Source organism: Trachurus japonicus, chromosome 11 (genome assembly GCF_045865225.1).
Source record: "Trachurus japonicus isolate A0001 chromosome 11, Traja_1.0".
Taxonomy (NCBI): domain Eukaryota; kingdom Metazoa; phylum Chordata; class Actinopteri; order Carangiformes; family Carangidae; genus Trachurus; species Trachurus japonicus.
Window position 1 is genome coordinate 20,056,583 of NC_140917.1, and position 24,567 is coordinate 20,081,149.

General features: G+C 42.0%; 1 protein-coding gene across 2 annotated transcripts in view; it reads right to left on the reverse strand.

The window, feature by feature from the left end:
• atxn1a (ataxin 1a) overlaps positions 1 to 24,567 on the reverse strand; it is a 90,814-nt gene that overhangs the window by 24,946 nt on the left and 41,301 nt on the right. The window contains exons 3-4 of one of the 2 annotated variants that reach the window (XM_085791584.1): positions 22,685 to 22,737; positions 5,247 to 5,362 (exon numbers count right to left, since the gene is read on the reverse strand). The gene's annotated coding sequence lies outside the window, so the exon portion shown is untranslated. The remainder of the gene's footprint in view (positions 1 to 5,246; positions 5,363 to 22,684; positions 22,738 to 24,567) is intronic. The other variant, XM_085791583.1, reaches the window with a different exon arrangement.

Below are 24,567 nucleotides of genomic sequence, written 5' to 3' on the forward strand. Positions count from 1 at the left end.
ATTCTTTGGGTGGGCCTTTTCAGACAAGGAAAGGCCAGCAACCGCTTTATCCGTGGGTGGGTGTGCGTGTGTGTGTGCAGTTACCAAAAAAAGATGCATCTTGTGCAAAATTTGTCTCCATGCATGCAGCTGTCTTGTGCATTGAAAAAACATCTTAGAAGATTTGGCACACACACAGACACACACTTGTCTTGAGCGTGGTTGCACATATCCTTATGAGAAACAAAACCCTTGACCCTGGCGTGGTTTCAACATCAAAACTTACTCTTTTCTTTTTTTTTTTGGAGGACTACCGATACTGTGCGTGTTTGTAGTTTGACAGCAGTTATGTAAGGGTTCAGAGTGGAGGAGAGAAATGGAAAGGAGAGATGTGTGAAGTAAAATGGAGGGAGGGAGAGTGAGAAAAGGAGAGAAGAGAAGGAAGGGCGAGGTGAGGAGGAGAGAGAGAGAGAGAGAGCGAGCAGGATGAAGGTACAAGTAAATGAAAAAGAAGCAGAACGAAGATGGATAGAGATTGTGACATCACCTTGCACTGACACTGCGGCGAGACACAACAGAAAAAGGGAGAGTCTGAAGTAGAAAGAGAAAGAGGGAACGAAAGAGGAGAGAATGAGGGACATTGAGAAAGAGACTTCAGAGATCTATTAGCTGATAGAAGTCATGCAGACAAACTCCCACTCCTTAGGCAATTGATTCGAGGATATTGTGCGGCGCGTGTGTGTGGTCCAGGTATTACTCATATTGCGGGGACCTAAACCTGTTCACACAGTTACATTATGGGGACATAAAAACAAGTCTCCATGAAAATGTGAAGGTGAAGATGTGTTTGAAGGTTTAAGGTTGGGGCAAATAGTCCTAATGAGTAAGATTAGAGTGAGTCTCCAGGAAATTAATGTGTGTCAGTTTAATGTCCTCTGAAGTCATGGAGATATGACTAAGTGAGTGTATGTGCGTGTGTGTGAGAGAGTGACAGTGAAACTCTGGCTTTGGGGCCTCAGGGCACGATGTAGTACTACTACTGTAGAAATCTCTCTTTTGAGACCACTCCTCAGTGTGTGTGTGTGTGTGTGTGTGTGTGTGTGTGTGCCAGAATACATGTGGATGTTTGTGTGCATACAGGTCTTAGTGTGTATATGTGTGTGAAAGAGAGGACAACAGAGAGAATGAAAAAAGCAACTTTGCAGTTTTGAACCAAAGGAGCATGAAAATGTGGGCTTAAGCCACTGTTGTGTGAGCGCGTGCATGTGGGTGTGTGCGCATGTGTATGTGTATACAGTACATGTATGTGTGTACTTCTATTACTCATGTTGAACCATTTAATTTCAGGGCAAAGTCTTGGTTTTTGGTTAATGTAAGGTTAGGTTTTGCATGTCGTGTTTATGGTTACGTCTCCAGAGACTAAATGTAAGTCAGTGCAATGTCCTCCAAACAAGTTTGTGTGTGTGTGTGTGTGTGTGTGGGTGTGTGTGTGTTTCAAGAGGACAGCATAATGGAATGCCTCGGTTCAAGACTTGCCAAGAGCACTTTTCCCATACGCCAGGGAGCCAAGACTTCCCCAACCAGCCAAGAATAGCACAGACTTTCTCACTCTCTCTCTTTTACTCTCTTTCTCACCCCCCCCCCCCGACACACACACACACACACAAACACTCACTCTGCACCAGCAACAGCCAGAGCCAGAGGCATACTGTTTTCTGCTTGTCCATCCATACGTCTGTACATCTACACATCTGTATGAAGAATCATCTTCTCTGCCCAAAAATTCACATGGGCTCAAAATAGACAGATGACAGGGGCCAAAGGTCAAAGGTCAAGGTCACTGTGACCTCACAATTTATGACTTTGGCCTTGTGATTGTAATGTTGTGTCATGTCTTGAGGTAATTTCTCCAGCATTCACTTGGTCGGAAGGACGAACTCTTTGATGTTAGAAGTCAAATGTCAGAGGTCACGGTGAACTCACAAAAAGCAGTTTTGGCCTTTCGAACTTATCTCAAGAAAACTAAAAGTGTTTTGGCAGAGGCATACAAATGCACAGCAGTGATTCTAGTTAGGTCGAATGTGTTGCAATGGAAACAAATCCAAAACAGAAGTATCTTAGTGGTCTCAGAATTTTGGACCCCACAGTACACATGGAAACAATGATGTTTGGATGAAAATGTCACAAAGTTTCAATGACTGAGGAGGCGCAGTGAAAGTTAGTGAGAGAGGAGGACAGGGAAGACAAACAGCAGACGGACAAACAAAGAGAGGGACCTACTTTTTAACCACAACCTGTTCTATAAAAATATAGTCAAAAAGTTTTACTCAATGTTAAATGAAAGCACCATCGACCCACTTAAGGCTTGTGCTATGAAATGGATCAGGGACATCCATATAGTAGAGAATGATATTATTTTCCAGAATGACAAATGGAAAAACTCTCTTTTTTGCACAAGACAATAAAAATAGTACACAGACTATTTCATACTCCATCATAGTGGTATAAAATGGAAAAACAGGATGATGATAAATGGATAAAGTGTGATGCTGCTAAAGAAACTCTGGATCATATGCTGTGAGACTGCATTAAAACAATCTTTGGTTTGGCATAACAAAGCCGGTGATGATCAACACTAATAGAGCCATCGCACTCACACTTCAAACATATTAATTGGGAGATTTGCATAACTTGAGTAGAGTTACTTCAAAGAATAAAGAGACATCTTCCTCCTGTTATGTACAGTCACAAGGAAGGTAATTATGAATAAATGGATTTCTTCAAACACACTAACACGGAAAGGATGGATCACTGAAGCAACAGAAATTATTAAGTTGAAAAAGGCAGCTTTCAGACGGCAAAATAATGAGGCAGAATATGATGAAACATGGGCTCCAGTTGGAAAGGTACCTCATGTCAATATTAAGAAGGAGGGAAGGAGAGGGAAAAACATTTTCGTTTTTATTTCAGTAGTAGTTTTGCAGTTGGTGTCATAGTTATTCTTTGGTTCGTCTTCTGATCTAAGCTAATAACGGCTGTTTAATTGTCTGTCAGTGCTGAGTGTGAAGTGTGCTGGAACAAAAGTGTTTAGTCAAAGTGGAAGGATATCAAAAGGTGTTTTTGGCTGATACCGTTTACATTGGTTAATGGTTGGTTTAGACTTTAAATTGGTTTGGATGGATTGTAAATGACAGGCTCACTTGGCTGTTTATTTAGTACCAATGCTACGTAATCATTCATATTTTGTGAGGTAATAAAAAAAGAGAGGTGGTCCAGATTGCATGGCACCAAATGTTGAGGCAACAGAACAAAGGGGATCATAACTCCACCAGTGTGGGAAACATATTCAACTCATTTTCAGTGGGTTATCACAAAGTTGAAGGGTACTTAAACACTTCATATAGTTTGTCTTCATAAATGGCTAAGAGCAGAGTTGAAATATGAATGACTTATCTCTTTCTCAGACTTCTGCATCTCGGTGGACTCCCAACAGAGCATCGTTTCAGATATTCATTTCACCCAGTAAGTGAATCTTAATATTTGCAGTTCAATTGGTTTAATGGTGTGTCTGAAAGGCACACTGCTAATATCTAGACTGCATCACTCATATGCAAAGGAATTCCAAAGTCAATACATTTTTTAGCTGTCATTTCTACACTTACAGCCAAGGCTGTTGTTCAGGACAGTGAAGGCTGCCCAGAATTACACTTTAATGTCTGCGCTGTTGATGCCTGTACTGTACAATAATGAAATGTTTTTAATTAGTTTGTGATGCATATTGTTAGCTCATTGCTACAGAGATGAGCGCTGCCTTGAGACTTAACCTGCCAGTTAGTATCCTGGCTCTAGTAAATTCAAACATTAATCTTCCACCCTGTGCTCAGCTTCCTAATAGAGGTCATTTCGTGTCTGTTATTAAACCCGTGTCCATTGTTTATTGCTAAGGACAGCAATAAACAAAGCATTCCCTCCTGGGTGAAAGATCATCTCTAAACACGCGAGACAATATGGGGGAGAGGATTCGAAAAAAAAGTTTGCTTTAATGTTTGCTCATATTGATTTTTATTGCCTCACGGGAAAAAAACAACAACACCGCGTAGTGAACAGAGAGCATACCCATCCAACAGAAGGCCTGAGTTCAACACCTTGACCTCACATTTGCTTGGCTGAAATGTCCGTGGGCAAGATAATCGCCAGCAGCCCTGACCCTGCGATCTTACCTCCCGGCGAAGGGAGAGAGTGAAAGAGATTTTCTCGACTGGGAATCAGTAATAGTATAAAGAAAAAATAATAGTACAGTGAGTAATTCAGAGGAAAATCAAAGGAGTTGTAGCTTGTGGTTGTGTTCTATCAATGAACAAGCATAGAAATCAGATACACAAACACACGCATAAGTAATAAGCATACCGGCGTGACAGGGACATTATTTATGAGGTGTGTTTCATACACTATTCTATTCTCACAGGAAGACCCCCCACTACCTGGTTCCTGAAGGTGTTATGTGTATTATACTGTGTGAATAAATATATCCAACAGATAGCTCAGATGCAGCCTCATACACAAACATCCTGTCACTAGGCAGACTGGCTTTCCCGTAGCCTAAAAATGCCTCTACTCCAATCACAGTCTGGGCAGGAAACAAACTTAGTTACCTCAGTTAGCGGAGGCCCACTGGCTCTGTTTCAGTAACCTCTTATCTTTCTGTTCCGAAAAGAGGCGGCGAGTGACTGAGTTATCTACCACACTGTTTGGTCAAATGAGAGAGAATGAGGGATTATAAGAGGAAGCCTCTAATTTGAGCCAAACCGTGACTTGTGAGCGGCAGAGTGGGGAAACTTTTGGTTTATTCACTCTGAGCTGTGCATAGGATGAGCTGCCATTTCACTCACATTAATATCAAATGCACTTGCATCTGTGCTGTGACCAGGGTGACAGGTTTATCAACAAAACAAGGCTCGTGGCTATGAGGAAAACACAGGGGCTGGAACGTCCTTAATGTCAAAACTAACAACGTCAAATTAAACATGACAGTCAGACTAACAGCTTTTAGTTTGGAATAGCAACATGGTCGCAGTTGTTTGTCAGTAATGATTCAGCAGTAAGCAGTGAACCACTGACTTCCAGCTTAATAGACACAACCTTGATTCAAGTTTAACTAAAAAAACATTACGCAGGTCTCCATGTAAAAAATAAAAAGTCACTATATTTAAATACCTTGATATAGACATAGTAGTGTATGTTAACAGGAGGAACAGGAATATTCTCACCTCATTCAACACAACTCCTCCAGACCCCCCTGGTTTGTCAGCAGGTGGTACGGCCCATGGAGAGGGTTCCAGACTATCCCAGAATGCAGTGTGGTGACTCTGGGACTCAGCACTCCCTGGTGGATGGAAACAACAAAAGTTTAAAAAATCAAACTAGGGGATCTAGGATCTTTTTTTAAAATCGCCATCAGAGATACAGACTGCAGCCTCCATGTTCGCTCCAGATCATACACACACACTACACAGCAGCTTTTGTGAGCATAAGCAGGAAGTGCACATAGCAGGAGGGATTTAGACAAACAAGGTGTGATGCATCACACGTTTTACCACAGAGCAACACAAAACCCAGCTTTGATCCACAACAAGCACCTAACCCGTAGCTGCAGACAAGTTAACGTGCACAACACTTGAATCTCTCATTCTGGCCCTGAGTCTCTTGGCCCTGGTTTCTACAGACCTCACAGTAAAACACAACAAAAGCACTTCACTACTGATGATGATGATGATGATGGTGATGATGATGATGGTCTATTTAAGTGAACTAGACAAAAAACAAAGACAAACAATGGTGGAAGGAACCTTTGCAGAAAAGTGAACAGACAGTTCAATGAAAGAATTTGTTATCAAATGAATTTAATTGAAAAATCTGAATTGAGAATAGCACATACCACTTAAACATTACTATTACTGTTACGTCTCAAAAATGAAATGAAATGGGCCACAGCAGGGGTATGCAAGGGCAAATATCTTTTATATATTTTGTGAAAGACTAATGAAACTCTTCTGTTCATTCTGCAAGTTCAATATGCTTGAAATACTCTCTTTAAACCTTGCTTGTTCATTTTACCAATTTATTTTGTGCATCTTTTCAGCTTTTATGCTCTTGTCTGAGTCTGAAAAGCATTTCACAATTGCAGTGCACAAGTACAGGTCATCATCATAACAGGACCTGTCAAATTCACACACACACACACACACACAACTCCAGAGCATCTTTAAAGATATCATATGTGCAACAAGCTGACTTCAGCAGACACCCACGTACCGGCATAAGAGACAGGCCGGCTGATTGTCGACAATGTGCTCACACTCTGAGGGACTAATTAGGCAGGTTGTGGTGGAATGATGGGGATGTTACAAGAGACGTTTTCCCTGCTGGTAGTCAGATGTGTGTGTGTGTGTCTGAGTGTGTGTGTGTGTGTGTGTGTGTGTGTGTGTGTGTGTGTGTGTGTGTGTCGAGGTGTGTGGAATGTCAAACATCCTACTGACCCACTTCGTGTATGTTTGACTGTGAGTTTGTGAGGTTGTCAGAAGTGGTTCACTGCAGCTTATAGACGACTGAGGAGGGATTTATAGTGTAAGTCTGGTTTTGCGTGCTACATTAGTAATAGTAAAATACATCCACGCACACTTAATGTTATGCATGATGACTTTATTCTACAGGGGAATGAGAGCTGCGGTGAGTATGAAATAGGATAATGGAAGAGTGAGGGAGAGAAGGGGAGAGTGGATGTCTGGTATGTCAGACATGGGAAAATCAATATGTTTCAATGGGGGAGCTGTAGTGTAGTGTCAGGCTTAAGGTACGCATGTATACACATAAAAATGGCTGCATCCAGCAGGCAGCAGGGTTTGTGTGCTAAAGATGTTTGTCAAGTGTATATGTGAGGGAGGAAGAGAGGAGGAGAGAAATAGATGTGTACTGAGGCCATGGATTAGCAGACACCAACTGGCAAAGGAATCCATCATATGGCAGTAAAAAAGGAAAGAGAGAAAGAGGGATGGGGATAAGAGAAGAGACAGAGAAAGATGACAGAGAAACAACGCATGAGAAAGTAAAAAAGAGGGAAGAAAAAGTGGAAGAGAGGTAATCCAGAGGTGACAAAAGGGAAGACAGATGGAGAGAATAGAGAGGGCCGAGAGGAAGAGAGAAGCGACAGAGAGGCAGAAAGACAGAGAGAGAAACAGATGGTGGCAGAGAAGAGGCAGATAGAAACTCACTGGGAGCACAACACTGGCTCAGCCAGCGAGACACAGCAGGGAGGATGGAAAGCTGAAAAATGTCAGTGGAAAGGGAGGATGAGGAGGAGGAGGAGGAGGGAGGATGGAGCGGAGAAGAGGACCGATTCCAAAACTACTCCAATTTAATGGACTTTGCTGTGATACCTGATCGCCTTTACAGATGTTAAGTTCACATATACTGCCAGTTTTATAGTTAAAACTTTCAAGGAAGTGTTGTTTTAACAACTTATTTCATAGTGTCTGTCCGTTTATAAACACTCATCAATAATAAAGTGGTTCATCTAAAAATGACTTATTAATTCAATTCCTAGAAAACTTTACATTTAAATGAAATATCGAGTTGACAGGGTATCCAGATTTTCAAGAATTTTTTATATATAAAATCAGATAGCAGTGAGTATTATATCATCAGACTGAGAATATTAATCAGACCCACATGCTGGGCTGTAATAGCAGTTAAGTGAATTCTTGACTCAAGCCGAGTTCAAAGGGTCTGAAAACTGGTACCAATAAAATTCCTTCACAATTCGTTCAGCATTTATGTAAAAATAAACTGAAAATTGGAAGAATAAGAAACAAAAGTCATGATGAAGTTGTAAAGATGACACAAGAGAAATACCGTCCTTCAGTCTAATATTATTCAATGATTGCTCATGAAGAGTGCACTGTAAATCTGATGTGACTTTAATGGCTGAAAGATGTGATGTGTTTTTCAGCCTGATTACAAGCGTCTACTCAAGAACACACACCACTCTTCAGTGTTACACACACACACGCACAAACTCACCAAAACTAAAAGACACTTTGTCTCGATCCATCATGTCCAGAATTCAGGCAGGCTAAATTAGTCATGAATGGTTCAGTGTAAACCACATTAAGTGAAAAGCTGATTGAATTGCAAAGCACAGTGGAGCAGACAGCTCCAGAAAAGACCTCTGTGAGTGTGTGTGAGTGAGAGAGAGAGAGAGAGAGGGAGAGAGAGTATGTGTGTGCAAATCCACAGAGCTTTGAGTTTCCTCTGTATTGTATCCACATTACATTCATTGGCTGTGAGTGACTTATAATAGGTCATTTAGCCTCTAAATGAACTACAGAGAGCATGCTGGGTGCTGCAGTATTAGCACATAAATGACCGAAAAACATCTATTTGTACACTTGTATGTGTTGTGGGTCATCAGACAGAGAGTAACATGATTTAATAGGTGGGGGGTGGGATGGGGGGGTGGTAGGGGCTGATGTCTTTGCTTGGGGGCATTTTGCCAGTGAAGCTGTTGGAGCCAGTGTTCAAGTGACTAAATGAACAGTTTTTTACACTTGAAAAAGAACAAAGCTGCCGCCGTCCTTTGTGTGTCTGTCCTGCCGCTGTCATGGGGGGTGTGGGGGGTGGGGGTGAATGGGTTCGTAACTTTTCAGTCATTCATGTGTGTCCTGTGGCTTTGCGTGGCGCTCCAGATCACAAGCCGATGATATTTCGACATGTCCAACAAGTGCTCCCTGTGTGAGTGTCTCTCTGTACTTGACCACACGCTGGCATGATTACACCATGACTACTTTGGTCCACTCAACTATCACTTCATCTGTTTAAGTGCCTGCATTCTTACCATTCCCTCTTTGCCAAGTGTATCAAAAAAAAGTCGTCCACCCACAATTGCCATGGCTGTTGCCAAACCCTTTGCCTACTGTATAAGTTTTGCCGTACAATGCCGTCTTTAAAAAAAATAAAATAAAAAAAAGCGGCAGTGGCAGTGGAACCACAAGTACAGGGTTCAGGCATCAGATTTACCCAGAAATGCATCTGATTGTTGCTTCGCTTCCCCCACTGTAGCTTGGTTAAAGTGAAAATTACCGTGATGGATATCAAATGTCCAAATCAAGATGTTTTTGTTCTTAATAACTGTTCATCTCTAATTATTTTGTTAGCGGTATACAGAAAGGAACATCTGTGAGTCTTGGGCAATCATTCAAACCAATTACATTTTGTTGGAGTGCACGAGTAATTGCTTATCATAAATATGACACAATCACAATCACATTCACAGGAACACAAGACACATAGACAGAATACTTTCAGAGCTGACGTAGTGTCTGACAGCTGTTTCGCTGGTTGAGGCAGAAGAATGCACTGAGTCTTTTCTGTATGTGCACATGTGTGTGTGTGTGTGTGTGTGTGAGTGTGAGAGTGTGTGTGAACAGCAGCGGTGACTGACCATCACTGTAATGTAAGGGGAAATGCCTTCCTCAACCACAACCCCATTTTCCTAGACTCCCAACATACCACAAGTGAGAATCAACCGTCTGAAGGTTCAAGGTGCTTAGAGCAAGGGAGGAATGTTATCTCGGGCGCACACATGTCTGGAACCACCAGTGTCCTTTACTTATCGCCATCCTTTATCTACCATGCCACAGTCTTTTGTTACTCTGGGAGTGTGTGTGTGTACGTGGCAGCTGCGTTAACTCCGGTGCCATGAAAAGAATTCCTGTCACGGACCTGAACTATTCCTAATATCCAATTTTGTAATAAACTGCTGGAAGGAATGAGAGAGATCACAGGCCAGGAAGCAAATACAAATCATACAGCAAAGACAAACATAAAAGAAAGGCCAAATTTTTTTTACAATACTCTCCCTCTCTCTCTGTCTCTCTTTCTTGTCTTCCCTCCAATTCCCAACTCTTTCCAATCAAACACCATTTATAGCCACTATTCCCTGCTTAGTAACCCTACAGTCTCCAGCTTAAGTCAGTGACAATCAGTGATACTTAAAATCAAACCCCACCATAACACGGAGCAATGCTGTTGTATATCTGAGTGTAATATAGAGCCTCGCTGAGTACATTTCATATGATTTTTACTGATGGAGGTCAGAGCTGTCGCCCACTCTGACAGACCTCATTTAGGACATTTTCTCAGTGGGCGTATTGAAAGAGCACAGAATCGGTGGGTGCTTCTGCACTGTGCAATAACACGGATAAAAGCTGGAACATTTTAGTTAGCCAGCTGTGGTGGGTGGGATCGGGCTGCAGTCATGACTCTTCATCGCTCATTATCAATAAAAAGACGATAAAGAAAGGGATCTCATTGACTAATTGAATCATTCCCCTGATGAGACCTTAATGTTTGATTAATCAGCTGAATGTTATTTTTATGCTTTCTTTCCCTTTTTTGTTTCTTATTCACAGACGAACCAGCACTCTGTCAGCACCCACCAGAACGCCTGTCTTCTGCATTCATCACAGTGTCTCCTGTCGTATAATAATGCAGACAGAGTATTGTGTGCTTTACTTTGTAAGGTTATACAACTTCACTCGTGGGTGGAGCATACACACACACACACACACACACACAGAAATGCTTGCACACAAACAAAAAGAAAGGACAGGCATTCATTTGTCCCAAATAAAGACAATGGGGTAAGACAAATCCAAGGCTGTGTGTGCGTGTGTGTAAGTGTGTAAGCTTCTGCGTTAAGAGGGCATGCTGAGAGAATAGGAAGCGTGCTTTCTGTGCCAACTCTCTCGTTGGCAGTCAAACAAGGACACTCACACTCACACACACACGGTGCTGAGCATTTTTAATTGGCCACTGATTTGCCAGTTAGTGTTCTTGCCACTCTCTTAACCTCACTGTGCTGGCCCCCTGCCCTAGAGCCTGGCACAGACACAGCTGGACCTGGAGAATGTGTGCATGAGTGGGCGTTTGTGTGCGTGTGTATGTGTGTGTCATCCAGAAGTAATTGGTTCACAGAAGTGAGTGTATCTGTGCATATGTGTATGTATAGGATAATAGGATGGTGTAATTTCCAACGAATCTTCATATTGTTTGTGTGCATGATTAAAAGCAGTTGATTCTGTAAAGTCTCTTCATTTTCTCTCTTTATTCTATTCAAAATTCTAACTGTAATTGAAAGTTATGAATGTCAGAAGTTCACAGACACACACATGCACATGCACTGTGCATTGCAGCAGTGTAAGCTGCAGCTGTTAATCAGGGTTAATGCAGCATATATGTTCTTCTAAATAAATTACCAAGGACTTGTTGCCCAGCTGTTCCAGTGTAGCTGCTCAGAGGCTTACAGACATTATCAAGCTGTGGTCAGTTGAACTGGGACTCTGTAATGTGTGACTGTGTGTTACCACACGAGTGTGCTGCAGAGCATCTCAAAAAGAAGTCATAAATAAAACAGAATGCACTCGGACAACCTTTCAGAGTTAAACTGTAGTTTAAAGAAACTTGCAGCGAACACTGAGCAAGTCGTGTGTGTGTGTGTTAAGAGCACATGATATATGTGATATTTATGACATCAGAAGTAGATTGCATCCTCCCCTGCAATATTTTGCAAGGCACTGACATTCACCACTCTAGCCTCTTGCACACAAACACACACACACACACACACACACAAACACACACACAAACACTCATTTACGAGAAACCCAAGGTCAAAATAAAGAGGATGAGATAAGCGTGGTGTGTGTGTGTGTGGCCATGTTATGCATGTGTGTGTGTGTGCGCATGGTGACATCATTACTAGAGAAGAGCACTCTGTAGCTGATTGATGGAGAGAGGGGTCGTTATGGTCGGTTATGCTGTGAGCTCATTGCCCAGCAACCAGGCAGTTGGCCCTTGCCACTATTTGTATGCATGTCTTTACAGGTCTGTGTGTGTTGTGTGTGTGTGTGTGTGTGTGTGTGTGTGTGTGTTTCTGTGTGCGCATGTGTGGTGTGTGTGTGTGTATCTGTGCATGTGATCTCAGTCTTTCAACTCACAGGACGGATGTGTGAACTTGTCTCTAACATAAAGCCTCATGCACATACGTGCACATGTAATGTAGAACATAACCCCATGACTGTGCCGCTTAACATAAAATCAATCAGACCAGCAGATTGCTTTATACTCACTCACACACGCAACCAACTAGACACATGACAACATTCAGCCTCTCATCTTGACTACTAAGTAGCAGACGCTGCTGTGTAATTACTGCTTCTAATGCTGCCACAAAGTTAACTAGTCTTATACATCTGGCATTAGAACAGTGATTATTTACACAGTAAGACACTGTGTATTGTAGAGAAGATTCACTGCCATTCATTTTATTTCTTTAGGCACTTTCGGCTGCTGATTCCCTCGTTTTCTCCTCTAGTCTCTTTCCTTCTCTCCACTCTCTCAGAATAATTTGCATATAGTATCAGCCTGTGCTGCAAAAGTAAATTCATGACACAGTTTGTAACAATGAAAGCCGATTATTGTAATGACAAATAAGAAAGCAATAACAATAATGGGGCAGACAGAAAATATCCATAAATCCAAATATGCATATACACTATAGCGTGTTAATATGCACATACAGTATAGACTAATTTACATACCATGAATGCATCAACATGCAAATACATTATGTAATGCAAGATGTAGAGTGTATTCACAGAGTTGTGTGAGCTGATGGCAGAGGATGTAATATGCAGATGTCTGTGTTTTGTAACTGAATAAAGTGTTAAGAAGTAAATTCAGTAATTGGATGAATGGATAAGGGATGGAAAAAAAACGTACTCGCTCTCTACAAAAGCAGCCAGTTCATAAACATCATGAAACAGTTTATTATTAATTTCCATTTCTCTGGGTGGTAATGATACTGTATGTTTTAGCCGGTGTTGGTGAGTCAGACAACAGGTCATACTCTGGGTTATGTTATGTTGGTTCCATAAAAAAGCTTGAAGTCTGGATCACTAGCTCTAGACTCTCTCTTCTTTTTATTTGCGGTACAACTTTTTGTCTTGGTAGTTTTTGTCTACAGATTATGTCTGGGACTTATCTGAGTCAGATTTTGTTTTGGTTGAGAATTTTTAAAAAAAATCATGCTGCAGCAGAAGGAGGAGAGAACATTGTTTTCTTGGTAGTACAACCCTGACTGACTTGTAAGGAGATAGTCTGTTCAACGTCTCGCATGCGCCCTATCAGTTTACCAATCTCACACATCCACACCGGCGCGCTCCTCAGATGACTGCCCATTGAGAAGCGAATGGAGGAGACACAATACTTGCATCACGTCACATAAACACAATTGTGGCTCGGCTCGGCTCTGCTCTGATGTCACCTGAGCAGCCGAAACCTATCGGGCTCATCAGGCAGACTTCAAACAGAACGAGGAGTCTGAAAGGCTTACACAAACTGACAGTGACTAAACACAGCCTCAAAGAGCTACAAAAATAAAACTGTGATATTTTTATTAAGGACTTGTTTTTATAAATAAAAAAATAAAAAAAACCCAAATGTGTCAATGAAGGTAACGCAATCACAAACATCTGCTTTGTCATCCTCTCCTCACGCCTATGGTCAGACTTCAAGGGAGGAAATGTCTGTTATTTTGGCCTGTGGAGGATGAATTTTGAGGCCAGATATAATGGAACAGCATTAAATGCAGCTGGAGGCCCTCTGTAAGCGATACTGGAGACACACTCTGAGTTTGGTTGCTTTCCAGACAGATTACAACAGAAATGCTGCTCTCTCTCTCTCTTACTTTGTGTCTTTGAAAAATGGATAAACAAGAAAGGTGCTTTGATGATGGCGACAGAAATTGGATGATTAGTTATATTTGACTCAAATAATAATTGTACCACCACTGAGAAAATGATAGAAACGTCTGAGGTGATATGCGCCAGTTAGTCACTGTATAGCAAATGAATAAAACATCTCACAGCTTTGGTTTGGGTTTTGTGTTTCCACTGAGATCATGTAGTAACAAAGGGAATGACGACAAATAAAGAAAACAGGTATTAGTATTTAATAAGTTCCTGTTATACGTAAATGGGACAGCAGTGCAGCCTGTCGGTTATACCATAGACTGTAAATGGGTTATACTAGCCATTTGTTAAGGGAAGGTTAATGCAAGAGTCATGAGTCCTTTGGAGGAAGAGTGGTGTCCTCTTCAGGTGAAATATTCTCTTCCTTCTTTTCCTTTTACATCCGTGAGTCATCTCAATGGAAATCAGTGTTACTGCTTGTTAGGTGGGTCAGATTTTATCAATGAGGTTTTTTTTTTATTAACGTGCATGATAACCAAACTCAGCTTCTTGCATAGGAAGTGAAAATATCAAAAGTAGTTAAACCCAGACTCAAACTAAGTGCACCGCTGCAGAATGAAAACAGAGTCTCTTTGAACCCGAGACAGATAAAAAAAGAAGAAGAAGAGATAGAAATGAAAAAAATGCAGTGGCAGATGAGGTTGGGATGATAAGAGAGAGAATGAATACAAGTAAGAGACAGAACACAAAGGAAGGAACGAAAAAACAGAGTTGTGGCTGAATATGATAAAGAAAAAGAAACTCGTCTGAGTCTCTCTCTCTCTCTCTCTCTCTCTCTCTCTCTCTCTCTCTTTCATTCTAAGATCTTCAAAGACTAATGCAGCACTCCTGAGACACTGCTACCAACACTGGTGGGACACACACATACACACACTAGTACGCCCTGCTGCGAGACAAGCTCTGTGCTACCCTCCTCTGAACCAAAGTAATGATACACTTGAAACTCAGACAGACAGATGAAGGGAGAAAAAGAGGCTGAGTCAGACAGAAAAAAAACTGATGGCATAAAAGGAAAGAGGAAGGAATTAGATAAACTGTATTGAGGCTACGTGATGGGAGAACAACTGTGAACCTATAAAGCCAGTCAGCTATGTTTGCAGAATCAGTTTACAATACCATACTGTCATATGCACACTTTACAACAAGCAAGTGAAGCGGATAAAAGCCAAACCCTCACACTATACTGTTTAACCTTATTACCATGTCATTAAAACATCAGTTAAAGCTGCTGAAATCAATATTTTATATCATCTGTGAATCTAATCACTGTAGTAAAGTGAAAGATTTCACTAGTATTAACAAACCCACACAGAATTATCACCCAACGTATTGTCTTTCAGTTCATCGTCTGTTTCTTACAACAGTATTCACGTTTTCATTCACACTCCAAATGCATCAGGCAACTACAGGATTGACAGGAAACCGGCTCTGATGAATCCCCTGTACACTATCTGCACAGGCAGCAGCTACAGCAACCAGCCTAGTGAGTCGACTAGCCTTACAGTAGTTGAAGATACAGAAGGAGTCGGTGGAGACCAAAACTGAGCTAAAAACAAGAGGAGACAGGACTTAAATTCATCAGCTGAACAGAGAATGATGATCTATGACTGTTGGATGTTGCATTAACGACACATTAACGATAGCAACTTTAGAAGTTGTTGGAGAGAATATGTCACTGTTGTGTTCACAGATTCACCAAATGGTATAAAAATTAAAAATTAAAAATAAACACTTTTATGCATCACCTTTTTTGATGGTTTAATCTTTTTGAAAGAGAAAAATAATGCTTTATGTCAGCTGGAAGCCTCTGCATTAAGAGCAAAATCAGCTCTAATTTGGAATCAATTAAATCTAAAACAATTTCCATTATTTTCCTAAGAAACATCACAGAATTAAAAGCAATATAATATTAAAAGGAAAACCGCCCTCCCCAGACAGCTAACAAATGTTACTCTTTTTCCTGCATCTTTGCCCTGAGAGAAAATTGACAAACAAACCTAACATCACTGTTTCTTCTCTCAGTTTAGAAGATGAGTCTTCCTCGGCGGTGTGAAAATGGGTGCCACACATGGCTTTATCACCAATCTGCACGGCTGATAGAGTCGGACTCATTATTTGCTGTGGTTGTTACTGTCATTGCTTGGTCTGGGGAAATAATATTCCTGCACGCTTTGTTAACTCTGCTACTCTTCAGTTCTTTCACCCGTCCACATTTCCTCTGTGTCGCCGTCTTTCTCCTCTCAACTCGCCTAATTGTCTCGTCTCCCTTGCCGCCTTTTCATTGCCATCGTTCAACACATCTTGCTCTGTCTCAGTTGACCTTCCCACCCCCCCCCCCCCCCACTTTCCTTTACCAACCACTCCCCCACACTCCCCGGCCTTATGGTTACAACAATACCGAGGCCCTCCAAGTCAGTTTACTCATGTGTGGCCTATTGCACACTGAATACACTTGTCAAAGGAGCACTCAAAAGATGCTTTATACACCACTCAATTCCACGCTCAGTTGACTAACTGACAGGGCGTTAGCAACCCTGTTTGATGAAAATTAGTTTGTTGATGGTGACGCACAAATACAGTAACCTACAGAAGCAGCAGCAGCAGCTCAAGCTGGCTTATACAAGTGCTTCAAGATGTCTGGAGTGAATATGAAGTTGAAAAGAAAAACCTCTCCTCTAGCTTCTTCAATCAGAAAACAACACAAAAACAGGGGAGAGAGAGGAAGGCAGATATAGTAAAAAAGAAAAAGAGAGGTAATACTACAGAAGAACAAGGAGGGGCAGATAAGAACAAGCCAGCAAAGGCAAAAAAGATTTGCTGATTTTTCAACTTGCTGAAACTCCACTTCAACATCCACCACACAACAAGCACCTGACTCTATTTGCACTTTTCTCTTCATGTTGTATGCAGATGAATAGAGGCAAATTAATGTGCGTCATATTCCTTTAAGAGTGTGGGTTCTTTTGGGCAGTCACACACTGAGCCACATCTATTTATAACCCTGCTGTTTTTGAGGACTCTGCCACATTAACATGGGAACTGTGCGCACATACACACACACACACACACACACCTATATATAAAGATGTCCACACACGTATTCTCACACACTCATTTGCATACACTCACACTGTTTGATACTGGGCATGCTTTTTAAGCAGCGTGTGGTCGTGTATGCATGTGTGAGCATGTGTGTGGTTTGACATTGCTCTGACGGTAAATGCTACTCAAAATTAAAGAACAGTTCAGAGGAGTGTATATGTGCATGTGTGTCTACTCAGGGTCCGTTCAGACATTGGTTGTGTGTGCATTGATGCTCAGCAATTACAATAAATGCAATAAGAAAATGAGTTAATATGTTTGAACTTTGGGCCCTTTAACACAGCAGATGTTTTAAATTGTTTCAACGGGTAAAGCATGAAAACCAAATGAATCATAGCTTGATTCCACTTGCAACAAAGCGTGTATAATTGGCCGTTCTCACAGCAGACATTTTCACTTGTCACTCATATAAGTGGTATGACGGGTTTAAAAATGGTAATGACTATGTTAATAGCCTTGGAATAAAGGGACAGAAATACAGCATGCAGTCATCTGTTTATCGCAGCAGCAGCATTATGACAACAGGTGCTGCTAAATTCACATTTACCATGACATCTGTATACTACAAAGGCTAAATACAGAATGTTACACTCTTTAAAAGGTATCACGCACACCGACACAAACGTGGTGCATCTCTTACATCTTTATGGAGGCATGCGAAGCTACAGGATGTAAACAGTAAAATCACTGATAGCTTTGTTCTGTTCAGCTGCTTCAGTGTCAGAGCCGTGGTGTCGTGCGCGTCGGCTTGCAGTCACACCGTCATGGCGCACACGAGAAGTACCCTGTGCTTTTTTTCTCCTATGAAAAGTCAAAACGTAATGCTGTGAAAAAGGCCGTGGCAGGTGTGTGTGTTTGTGTAAACATAATTTTATGCATATCTATACCCCTATTTGACCCAACATTCACTGTGCGTGACTTTAATTATAACAATGACCTTGTAAAACCTTTTTAGTGAAGATGCTCTCACGATGTTAATCCCCTTGTTTTTCAAAGGATATTGCATGGTTGTGTTGCAAGATCCGGTGAGTGCTGTGAAAGACTGAAGTGCTAATATGTGTAATGCATTGGCTTCTATGAGACAGACACTGCGGTTGTGTGTGTGTGTGTGTGTGTGTGTGTGTGTGTCAGTGTGGGTGTGCGTGTGTGAGAGAGGATGACATCATTACTATGACTGGGCGCTGGCTGAAGGAAGGTCGTTATGGCTTGCTGCCATGAGCTCTTAGTTTGTGGGCACGTGTTTGAGTGTGAACATCAGCGTGTATACCATTGTGCGTGTGTATGTGTGTGCATTCTGCCATTAGGATAGCATATTTTACTGAGTTCATAAACATAATGTACACCCACGCACAGTCTCTGCATGAAAGTCAGCACAACATTATGATCCTGTAAAATTCTGTCCTTTTCTATCTCCATTCCCCTCTCTCTCTATATCCGTTCCTTGTTTATTTACAACCATCACGACATCAATCCCGCTCCTAATTTGTCCTCATCTTTTTACTCCATCTACTCTCGGTGTCATACCACATCCTAAACTGAATCAGACACAAAATTAACTCCTTTAATATTTGCTGGAAATATATCGTATTACTTTTATCAGTGGTGATTTACCAAGTAATTTAGCAGGTATATTGATGATGGATGTCAGAGAGTGAAAACGCAGTCGTCCTCTCATCTTTTCCTCCCATTTTTTTTAATCTCCCCCCACTGAGCACTAGTCTACATTTTTTTCCTCTCCCTCCCACAGCGTAACTATCTCCCTTCCTCTCTCTTCCACCTCCACCTCCTCCTCCTCCTCCTCTCTCTCTCCATCCCCTCCCTTCCCAGAACATGCTTGTCCTTCTTGCCACTTTCTTCCCTTCCTCCATCTGTCTCTCCCCACCCTCGCTGTCCTTCACCTCCCTGTATCTGCAGAGCACACCTTCCATCCACCCCGACTTTATTCACTGTCTGTCGTTCAGTTGGTAGGTGACGTAATCCCAGTTGTAGTCATAAAGTCTCCCCGCGCGCACACACACACACACACACGTACACACTCTGTGTGAGCATAAACAGTGTGATCATAAAGCTGACACTGCTGTCATTCAGACTTATAGTGCTGGGGAGAAACACACCCAGAGATAAAGCCAAGAGTAAATGTGAGAGAGTTAGCTGTCTGTGAGGGTGTGTGTGTCTGTGTGTGTGTGTGTGTGTGTGTGTGTGTGTGTGTGTGTGTGTGTGGGCTGAAGGCTAGAGCACAGAGGGGAGCCACTACAACAATTTATCGCAGTAAATCCAATGGAGAGAGTGTTTGACTGGAGGGACTTTCCTATATGCTCCATTCACTCCAAGTACAACCTCAGTGTGTGTGTGTGTGTGTGTGTGTGTGTGTGTGTGTGTGTGTGTGTGTGTGTGTGTGTGTGTGTGTGTGTTAAGGGGATTCCACAGTTAGTTCTGCTCAGTGTCTCATTACATCATCACATGGTGCTCTGGGCTCACTCACACAACACACACACACAGACACACAAAGAGACACACACACACACACACACACACACAGGCACAAGCTGGCGTACACACAGGCACAAATACAGACAGAGATAAAACGTGTGTTAACTGTGTGTGTTTGTGTTTATATGTCAGTGTCAATAAACTGCAATGAAGTCACATGACGGAAGGGGCACACTGAGGTTTTATAATTCCTCTCTGAGTCTGTTAATGTTTGTGTGAGTAAGGGGGGGGGGGGGGCTGGCAACCAGGAGGGATGGAAGGAACGAGGGAGGGGGAAAGAAAGAGGGAATGTGGGTAGAAGGAGAGATAAAAGAGGGAGAAAGGTGGGTCGGATACAATACAGTCATTGTAGTTCAACATCAGTAGAAAAACTATAACCTGCATCAGGTCTGTGAAACAGCGCAGAGCCAAATCTTCTGCGTTCCATTGAGGAATGGAATGTGCTTGACAAAGGTCAAGACACACACACACACACACACACACACAAACGAGGAAACTGGCTGAAAAGGTTACATTCCTCCACACCTACTGACTAGATATAGACAGTACAACTCCGGTATCTAGGTTTAGACAAAACATTGACTAAACATGCAGTGGCAAAGATCAGAGTTTATCCCATTTAAGAAGGATGAGGATGGGCCTATTTTATGAAGACTATGGAGAGACAGAGAGCACAAAAGAAAGAGGAGAGAGAAAAGAGACAGGGTGAAAGACAGAGTGTAAACAAAGTGAAGCTGAGGGAAGCCAGAGTACGAGGTCTGAGTCAAAGTCAGACAGAGAAACAGACAAAGGCAACAGCTCACCTCATGTGTTGTGTCCTGCTGTCACATGACCTGACATGGCTTCGTTAACAGCATGGGACTAAGTACAGTTTATTTAGCTGTTCGACTGACATCCAATATGCAACACAAGCCTCGGAGTGAATCGGTAAAAAGTTAAGCCTGTAACATTTAATGTAAATGTAAATGTAAATTAAATCCAAAAACTAAATTTAATCGGCGCTACTTTGTTTGAAGTTATTCAACTCTCCAACACTCTGCAAAGCAGTCGCGCTGCATGCACCTTATCTTGGCTGAGTGACTGAACGCGTCTCTGACTGGCTTTCTGACTGCACAGCTGTCTGAATGGCTGGAAGCTCGGTCAACTGAACAGCTGTCCTGACTGGCTGCACAGCTGTATGACTGGCTGACAGGCAAATTGATTATCCGTCTCACTGACTGGCTGCCTGGTCACTGAACAGCTGTCTTTCTGACTGATCCGCTGTTTGACTGACAGACAGACTGACTGACTGATGGACTGACTGACAGACTGACTGACTGACTGACTGACTGACTGACTGACTGGAGGCTGTCTGTGGGTCTTGCCAACCAAGTTAGCATCTGAAATTCTTCATGTGTCTCTGAGAGGTTGACTTTGATGAGCTGACTGACCGGTTCTGATGATGAGTAACTGATGTTACCTGTTGTGAGTTGCCACTGAACCAGACACACACGTTCGGGAGCATTACAGTAGGAGCATACATACAGTAAGGAAACTTTACATCACGTTTTTCATTGCCAGTGTGTATTTTTGTGTCTGGATGTGAATGACTGGATGTACGTGTGTGTGTGTGTGTGTGTTGTTTCTCCATGCACAGGGAGGGGGCCTGTTGCTCTCTGCTGTTACACAATACATATTGTATAACAACTGGCAGTGTCAGTGGGCGGCTCCTGCCATCTGGAGAGATGCAACCCCTGCCGTGCCTGACACTACACACTGTATATGTGTGTGTGTGTGTGTGTGTGTGTGTGTGTGTGTGTGTGTGTGTGTGTGTGTGTGTGTGTGTGTGTGTGTGTGTGTGTGTGTGTGTGTGTGTGTGAGTCCGTGCATGTGCTTTTGTGTGTGTTTGTGTCTACCCTGCAGCTACAAATAGATACAGCGTCATCTACAGTAGTTGGGTTTCTGGGTTCATGTACATGAAAGCGAGGCAATCGAGTGCAATCCTATATGGTGTATATGGTCCCACGCTGTTCGCTCATCTTCATTAATTGCTACAGATGTATTGTTGTTAAAAGGACACACAGCTCAATAGCTGTATACACATGCAGGGATTCTCTTTTATACCTATGTGGTATTGTTCTCTCCGGGGTTTGACAGCTGACAACAGATGGTGAAGACTTCATTATCTGTCTTAGCAGGAGCCAAAGTCTCGCTGTTTCACCACTCGTTCGAAGTTTCCACAGAGATGGACTCAACCAAACAAACAACGTCTTGGAACTCTTTGTCGACAAATAAACAAAGACTCACTCACAGGAGGACATACGGCGCGCACACACACTTACATATACACGGAGTAAATAAGGTGCTGAGAGAATCCACTCCATCACCTCCAAGTTGGTGCTCGACACTGAACTGTTCTATGGAGAGGAAAAACACGGCTTTCCAGTCTATTTTAAGGTAATGGTGTTACTTTTTTTCACTGCATATCAAGAGTCAAACAAAACTGTGAGAGCGAGCGTTGGCCACTACATCGTATAGCAAGTGCGAGATGCTTGCTTTTTAATTGCCAGGCATCATTAATTTGCCTTCCCTGCTGCTACTGATCTGCAACTAATCAGTCTCCCAACAGTGGGAATAAAGATTTCTGAAAGATGTTCCAAGTTATTAAGATCACAATCAGGTGACAATCATGCTACATTAGAATAAACTATCCTAGACAGTGCCACATACTGTACAACCATGTGTATAGCAGCACTGAAACAAGCTTAGGAACACTAATGCACCAGCTGTTCAAAGACCTGAACGGCCATATGAGCATTCAAGAGCTGAAAAGTTCCCTTTCTCCTCACTTTTGTGAGACCGCGGATGCTAACTTCCAGTTCATGTGTGTGTGTTCCTGCATTTTTCTTCATTTCAAGGTGAATGTGTGAGATCCACACAGTTAGAGGTGCTACATTGCCTCCATTTTTAGTCAATGACTTCACACCTCAATGGGAAGACACAGAAGCTCACATCCTGCTGTAGTGATGAACCCCAGCTTTTTTTTCACCTAACCTTAATTATTTCCTGAATGTAAAACTTTAACACCTATTTAGTTGGGGGTTAACTGTGGTTTATATGAATATACAGTTTTTGAAAAGCAATAATAAAATAGTGTACAATAGGAGATATTTGCTGTAAAGTCTTTATGATGAGCGCACTTTATTCCGGGTAGCATTAATTTAAATGATTTGCTGTCTTGAAAGCCATAACAAAGATCAACTCACATACGGGAATGTCAGCACCAAGGTTTAGATGTCAAGGGTGTTCAATTTTATTCCTGTCAGAGGGGAAAAGCAGAAAAAGTGTAAACATGTGGATGTGGATAATGAATACAAATACCTGGGGTCTAAAAACAGATAATGTAAACACTCACTACATTTCTCATACCCTCACCTGCGGAAGCACCTGTGGGTGTTTTTTTCACGCGTTCGCACAGATGCAAAAACACGAATACACGAAAAGGTGAGACAACTGGACAGAGGTATACAGGTATACATGCAAAAGCAACAGATTTTCTTTTTTTTTTAAAGTATGTCTTCCATTAAAGGCGGTTTTTCCGCCTTTAATGGAAAGCACAGTCGCAAAAGAGACAGGAAATGGGGAGGCATGACATGCAGGAAAGGGCCGCTCAATGCGGGATCCGAACCAGGGCCGCCTGGAGTGAGTGAGGACTGTAGCCTCAACACATGGGCCCGAGCAACAGGCTTTAAACAATAATAAAACTGTGTCATCTGTTACCTTTGTCTACTTGCCAGCCCATAGGGCCCCATTGTGAACCCGGAAATGTTGAGTACCCCAAGTTTTATGTTAGAAATATATAGTATGGGTCCCCAGTATTCAGAAACTGCCGGATGCTAACTTATATATATTGGGCAATTAGCACAATTGACATAATTAGCATCAATTAGCATAATTTCCTATATGGGGCAATATTTCAACAAAATTGACTTGGCTGATCTGGGCAATATTGGAGTGGTTTTAGGGGTTATTGATGATGCTGAATCCATTTCTGACATTTTCAAAATTCAAAATGGCTGTCTAAACCGGTAGTGACCAGATTTAAACCGCCAGTGGGGCCGATTTTGATGGATTTCATCTGGTCCCTTCCGGTTTAGACAGCATTTTGAATTTTGAAAATGTCAGAAATGGATTCAGCATCATCAATAACCCCTAAAACCACTCCAATATTGTCCAGATCAGCCAAGTCAATTTTGCTGAAATATTGCCCATATAGGCAACTATGCTAATTTATGCTAATTATGTCAATTGTGCTAATTGCCCAATATATATAAGTTAGCATCCGGCAGTTTCTGAATACTGGGGACCCATACTATATATTTCTAACATAAAACTTGGGGGTACTCAACATTTCCGGGTACTCATTGTTGGCAAGTAGACTATTATGACCAATAAAACTAGTTCAATAAGCCAATTTTAAAAGATTTTTTGATATTTAAAAAATATGGGAAACATTATAATACATGTAGCTGATTGAGCACGACTGAGCATCTGGTCTCTCTTTCATGCTCCTTATACTAAATCAGTACTAAGGACACATTTCACAAATATAAGGAAATGACAGTAAGTGCACTAGGCCTTTACACACAACAGGCAGGCAAAGCTCAGTGTACTGCACTATGAGATACAGCTGACCTTGGATCTGTTTCACTAAATGTGCAACATGTAAACTGCAGTTTGCACTGTGCTCGCTGCAACTAACAAACTGATCTGCAATTTGCAAGTGACAATCATTTGTGTAACATGACATTGCAGTCTGTGTGACCTGTGTGTGCAAACAGCTTTTATGAAACATGGCCCGGGATTACTGAATTCACTGTACTAATGGCAGCTCTACAAATGCTCCATTAACGACCATGGAAAACTAAACTCTGGGTAACACCCAGCCCTCGTAGAGCACACAGGAAGACCACCACTGTCGTTGCGTCATACTTCAATCTCACTACTTCCCCTTTCTCCCTAAACCCCAGACAGGGAAATAGTTCCTACACCAATCCCCCGGGGGCTGTGTAATGAGGCCTGTACTGTACAAATGTGTGTATATGTGTGTGCTCTCACGGGTGGGTGTGTGCGCGAGGCTTATAGTACA